Below are 6,479 nucleotides of genomic sequence, written 5' to 3' on the forward strand. Positions count from 1 at the left end.
TAATGGTTGGTTGAGTACCCCAGTCATCCGTTGATGTGTGGTCACCTCTCCGTTGGTGTCGATAAACGTCGAGTTTTTCCCATTCATCCGTTGACGTCTGGTTGTATCTCTTTCCATTCATCCGTTGATGTCTGGTCACCTCTCCGTTGGTGTCGGTAAACGTCGAGCTTCTCCCTTTCATCCGTTGATGGTTGGTTGAGTACCCCAGTCATCCGTTGATGTCTGGTCACCTCTCCGTTGGTGTCGATAAACGTCGAGTTTTTCCCATTCGTCCGTTGACGTCTGGTTGTATCTCTTTCCATTCATCCGTTGATGTCTGGACACCTCTCCGTTGGTGTCGGTAAACGTCGAGCTTCTCCCTTTCATCTGTTGATGGTTGGTTGAGTACCCCAATCATCCGTTGATGTCTGGTCACCTCTCTGTTGGTGTTGATAAACGTCGAGTTTTTCCCATTCGTCCGTTGACGTCTGGTTGTATCTCTTCACATTCATCCGTTGATGTCTGGTCACCTCTCCGTTGGTGTCGGTAAACGTCAAGTTTCTCCCATTCGTCCGTTGACGTATGGTTTGAGTCTTCCCAGTCATACGTTGATGTCTGGTCACCTCTCCGTTGGTGTCGGTAAACGTCGAGTTTCTCCCATTCGTCCGTTGACGTATGGTTTGAGTCTTTCCAGTCATCCGTTGATGTCTGGTCACCTCTCCGTTAGTGTCGGTAAACGTCGAGTTTTTCCCATTCGTCCGTTGACGTCTGGTTGAGTCTTCCCATTCATCCGTTGATGTCTGGTCACCTCTCCGTTGGTGTCGGTAAACGTCGAGTTTTTCTCGTTCGTCCGTTGACGTTTGGTTGTATCTCTTTCTCCCATTCATCCGTTGATGTCTGGTCCAGCCTTTCCTATTCGCCCTTTGGAGTCTAGTCGTGATTTCTCTTCCCATTCATCATTTTTCGATGTTTGGTCGTGATTCCTTTTCCTGATAAAAATCAAAATCCCCAGTGGAGTCGTCGGTAAACGTCTTGTCTGGTCCAGTAATAAAAATCAAAATACTCAGTGGAAGCCGCCATTGGTGAACATTCTTTTCTTTGATCATCCACCGCAGAGTGCAAATTTCAACGATTCTTTGGTATTCAATCCCTGTTTACCTTGAAGGTCTGACAGCCGTTGCTCTCATCCGTTCAGGTTCCCAGTTGATTGAATAGGGGCAGCTGTAGCACCTCAAATTTGAACCTCCCATTTGTACATTCATTTCATTTTTAGGTCATTAACATTGCATTCATATTGCATAGACCACTGCATATCATCAGCCAAAACTGATCAGGAGAATCCATCTGTGCAAGAGAGCAAGGGTTTTTCCATGAGATAAAGGCCATATGGTTGTTCTAGAAAGCTTACATGACCCAAGGTTCATTTTGATGCAATTTGGCCAAGTGTTGAAGGCTCAAAGTCCACAGTGCAGTTTCAGGTCATCTAGGGCCCATAAAAGTCAACTGAAAGTCAACTGAGGGCTAGGAGATGGAGAAATGGTTTGAGACACTTCATTCATGTCCCAAAGAAGGTTATTCAACATGTCAAACATCTACCTTGAAGATTTTGAAGCCAGATCAAAAGTTTCCAAAAATGGAAAATGACCTGTAATTTGAAAGTTTCCAAAAATGGCAAGTTTTGGACCAACTTCAACTTAATTTTCCAACATCAAAGAAGCTTCAAATGAATTTTTGTCCAACATGAAAGTTTAAGATCTTCCTCTCCCATTTCCAAAAAGTCCAAGATCATGAATTTCTAATGAATGGTTAAGTAGTTATCATCAAATCATTGCAAAGTGTGCTTGAAACTTCAAATGGCCATATCTTTTAAACCAAGACTCCAATTTGAATGCTCCTTTTTGCACAATTCTCCTCATGACATGAATTTTCCAAATACCTCATCACATTGCATGAAATTGGAATATATGATCACTTGCTTATTCATGAGGTTTTTGAAGGAAATTTGCCAAAATCAAAATTGGTTGATCACATGCATGAAATTCCAATCCTAATGTGTGCATAGGCTAATTTTGAGTGGATTTGGGCCAGCTTGGTGTATTGTTCACGTGTGCTTCCCATGCATGGAGTGAAAGTGCAAATTTGTGCATGCACCTTATACTCCTTTAATCTCAATTAGCTTTGGTTTAAGTTTAATTTCAGATTAATTAGCAAGGCATATATAAGGTTAATCACAACTGAATTGAGGAGAGGACACAAGTTCAGATCTAGAAATCCATATTTGCAAAAAAAAATCTCTCACAAGGAACTTCAAGATTCCTCACATAAATCTCATTTCTCTTGCATAATTCTTGATCCTGGAGTGGTTTTGAGTGAGATTGAACGTGCCATTGGTGATTTTTTGCTCAAAAACGTGCATGCTTGAAGCTTGAAGGTGTTCATGGCAAATTCAAATTAAGCTGGATTCACACGTGTTGGAGCTTCAATTCCTTCATCAATCAATACTACAAGCATTATAGAGTGGATTTGGACCATTGTTGAGCCTTGTAGCACGCGTTTTCAACTTGCTGTTCTTCAAGAGGTCAAGTTTCGAACCTCATAATTCTCAAATTCATGTACATATTTGTGTAGATCTTGTGTTACTGATCATTCTGGTAGAAAAATCAATTGAAATGATGTAGTATTCACTGAGTTATGAGTGATTTAAGTTTTGCATCCAAAAATGTTCCTGCTCGATTCTCCTTTGTTATGTGGATTTAGGTTTAGATGTTGATTGATCTGTGTTCTACATTGCAAGATCTTATTATTGATATAATTTTTGTTGAATTCTGGACATTTCTGGAATTTCTGGAAATTGGCGTATGAATCTTCATCTTCTTCATGATGAAGATGATGAATGTTCATGTTAGCGACGGAGTTTTGCAGGCTAGCGACGGACTAGCGTCCAAATCTGGGCGAGCTTAGGGTTTTGTGTGAAACGGTGTCGTTCGGCATCAGCACACGCTCATTTCAAATGCGTACAGGGATCGATTCCCAGCGAGCGCACTTTTCAAATTGTTTCAGCATTTACCATTTTCCCTTCATTTGCCATGCCATGTTCATCTTTGATTTTCATTTTTTATGCTAACTTCTAAAAATCATATTAAATTGAAAAATGCATCAAATCACTCCTAATTTTTTGCAAATTGATCCTTGAGATGTCTAGTTTTTAAAGATGATGAGTTTGAAAGTTGTGCATGGCTGGAATTTTATTAGCTCTAGGTTGATTGATCATGTGTGCATGTATGACCTTGCTTTGTTCAAACTATCATGAAATACTTGTTTTTAATCCAATGGACTTGAAATTTTACATGCTGATTCTAGACATGTTAATGGATGTTTTAGGCTTGGTTTGGTATTTTTCCCCTTCACCATTTCTGTGTTATGCCTATGTTTGCATGGTGTGACAATTTGTGTCACACATTTGGTTGTCTAACTTTTGCAATTTGCTTTCCATGCCAAATGACCTCTAATGCTTCTGATTTTTTGTATGATGATCATGTTGGATGTGTTGAATGCTCATGAATTTTCCAGATTTATTTGAATCATTTCTGTTTTGATTGGGAATTTTCATTCTTAATGTTCAAATGTGTGCCTTGAATTGGTCATTGACTTCTCTTGCCTATTACATGAACTTGCATGATGATTTTGGTTTGGTCCTTTTTAGGACTTGTTCTTGATTGGTTAAATATGATCCATGTTGAATATCAAGTTCTGTTTTGGTTTTTTTTTTATCCCCTTTTGAACCTAGGCTTTGACCTAGTGGTTTGTTACTTACATTTGAGTTGTGATTTCAGGTTCAAGTGTGCATCTCCATGATTGATGTTGCTCCTTTATTTGAGCTTGATCACTTGTTGTTGTTGGCTAACATTTACTTGTTTTGTAGGCTTTGAGGACAAGTCACTTGTGTTTATGGCTTATGTGTTTCATATTGGGTTATCTGTTTGATATTGACTGTTGACTGTTTGTCTGAGTTTTGTACTGATTGGTTTAGCTGTTTCCACAGGTACTTAAGTTGCTTTAAGTCCATTTGAACTTTGCTTTGCTTGCTTGTGGTTGGCATACCACTGAGGTATAATTCCTTGATCTTCATGTACTCTGGAAGACCTGTCATGTTACTTTGGTAGGCACCTGTCTGAAGCCCTCCTTAAGAGGCAATGTTTGTGGTTGTTTAATTTTGTGCCAAGCAGGTAAAGTCCTCTTAAGAGGCAATTGGCAGATAAAAGGGATGTGTCATCCATCCCCTGCTATTCAGTTGTGTCATTCACTTTGCTCACACCATGTGTTGATGCATTGTGAATAATAACCCAAGATCTTGTTGTGTAAGTCATGTGGAGAAGAGTTCCTACATTCTGAACTCCCACACTTTCTATTTGATTCAAGCTCTCCCAGGCCAGGGATAAGAGCTATGAGGCATAACTCTCATTCCCTTCATCTGCTTCACCCTAACTCTCAATGTTAGGGTTAAGAGCTAAAAACACCCCATTCCAGTTGGCTTGTTTCTACAGCCTAGCCTTGTATGAGCCATTTGTTTGCATATAGTGTATGTGCTTGCTTTGTTGTGCTTGTATTTGCTTGATTGTGCTGATTAGGATAGCTTGCTTCCTGTGCAAGTTAGGATAGAGACCTCAACATAGGGATCGTATGCATGACAACTTCTAGGCTCGAGTCGTAGTCTCCCTAGTAGTCTGTTATCTCCCTAGTCTCTGGTTAGGATAGAAGTTCTTTCCCTGTTAAGGGGAACTACGTCGCCCTGATCCTCATACCAGATGAGGTACATAGGCAGGAGATGAGCAGATCTCTCCGGGCGCCCTTTTTCTTTTTCAACCCCCTTTTGTGTGTGTTTGGAGTCTGACGTAAGTCCAGCGATTGGCAGTTGGTTTCCTGTGTCTTGTTTGCTTTTTGGAGTCTGACGTAAGTCCATCGATTGGCAGTCGGTTTCCTGTGTGTGTTTGTATGTTCGGAGTCTGATGTAAGTCCAGCGATTGGCATTCGGTTTCCATGTTTGCCTGTTTATGTGGAGACTGATGTAAGTCCAGCGATTGGCAGTCGGTTTCCTGTGTGGTCTTGTTTGGCGTGCGTTAGCCGAGCTACGAGTGCTCTGATTCTTCTCTGGTTAGAGAAGATACGTATGCATAGGATGCGACATCCTAGCGAGCACGTTTCCCCTGTCCCGAACTACGTCGACTCTGATGTCTGTGTCAGACAGACTACGTAGGCCCAGGATGTGATATCCTGCCGAGTCCGCTTCCTCCGTCTTTTCTGTGCTTCCTTCCAGTTTTATGTAGTGTTTTGAGTAGTTATCTAGCAATCTTTCTTCTATTCTTTTGAGCGTGGATCTCGTCGAGTACGACGGATGCGTACGGGTGCTAATACCTTCCCTTCGCATAACCGACTCCCGATCCTATCGATCTCTGGTCGCGAGACCATGTCCTTTCCAGGTTTACTTCGAGCGTTTCCTTTCCCTCCTTTGGGATAAATAACGCACGGTGGCGGCTCTGTGTCTTTTTCCCGCCGGTTTTTCGCGTAATGCGACACAAGGATCCACACATCAAGACATGACATACATTCAGAGCATTCAAATTGAAAGCATAGAGTAATGGAAATAGGGCAAACCTGATTGGAGAGATCGAATGAAATTGAATTGCCCGGTTGGATTTGCAAAGCAATCTGAGGGTTTATATGAGATGGAATTGGCTCTTTGTAGATGAGTTCCTTTCAGTCTCTGGAGGTTGCTCTAAACTCTGTTAGCTCTTCTCTCACTATCTTTTTCCCAGGGTTTTTTGGGAGATGGAAGTCTAGAATTTATAACCTGATTTTTGAGACTTTGTGGGCTCAAAAGAGAGAGGTCCAAGTCCAAGATTTTTCTGTTATATTTTATTTATTTATTTATTTATTTATTTTTATTATTTTTATTTTTATTTTATTTTTTTCGAAACGCGTGGGCTTCGCCTAGCGAGCATGACAGTTCAAGAAATTCCTCTGAGCGTAGGTGATTCTGGTGGCTTTTCTTGGGACTCGCTAGGCGACCCATTCTGGTCGCCTAGCGAGCATGACAGCTCATGAACAAACTTTGCTCCTTCAAGATTAACGTTTTGACTGATGAATAGACTCCATTTGAACATGTTGTAAGTATCTCAAGCCATTCCCTTGTGTTGACTGATCACCCAGATAAGACCCACAAAGTGTCTTGGATGATATTCAAGCTTCTTGGATCTAATTCCGATTGACATGATGAAATGCAATATGAAATGTTAAATGACCTAAAAATGAATGCATGAATGAGGGGGGCAAATTTTGAGGTATTACAGCTGCCCCTATTCAATCAACTGGAGACCCGAAAAGAAGATAGCAACGGCTTTCACACTTTCGAGGTATCAAGGGATTGAATACAATAAAAGCCCGAAAATTTGCACTGAAGTGAAGTGAAGTAACAATGCCTGTCAGAATCGGCAAAGAGGTGG

Source organism: Lathyrus oleraceus, chromosome 5, assembly GCF_024323335.1.
Source record: "Lathyrus oleraceus cultivar Zhongwan6 chromosome 5, CAAS_Psat_ZW6_1.0, whole genome shotgun sequence".
NCBI lineage: Eukaryota > Viridiplantae > Streptophyta > Magnoliopsida > Fabales > Fabaceae > Lathyrus > Lathyrus oleraceus.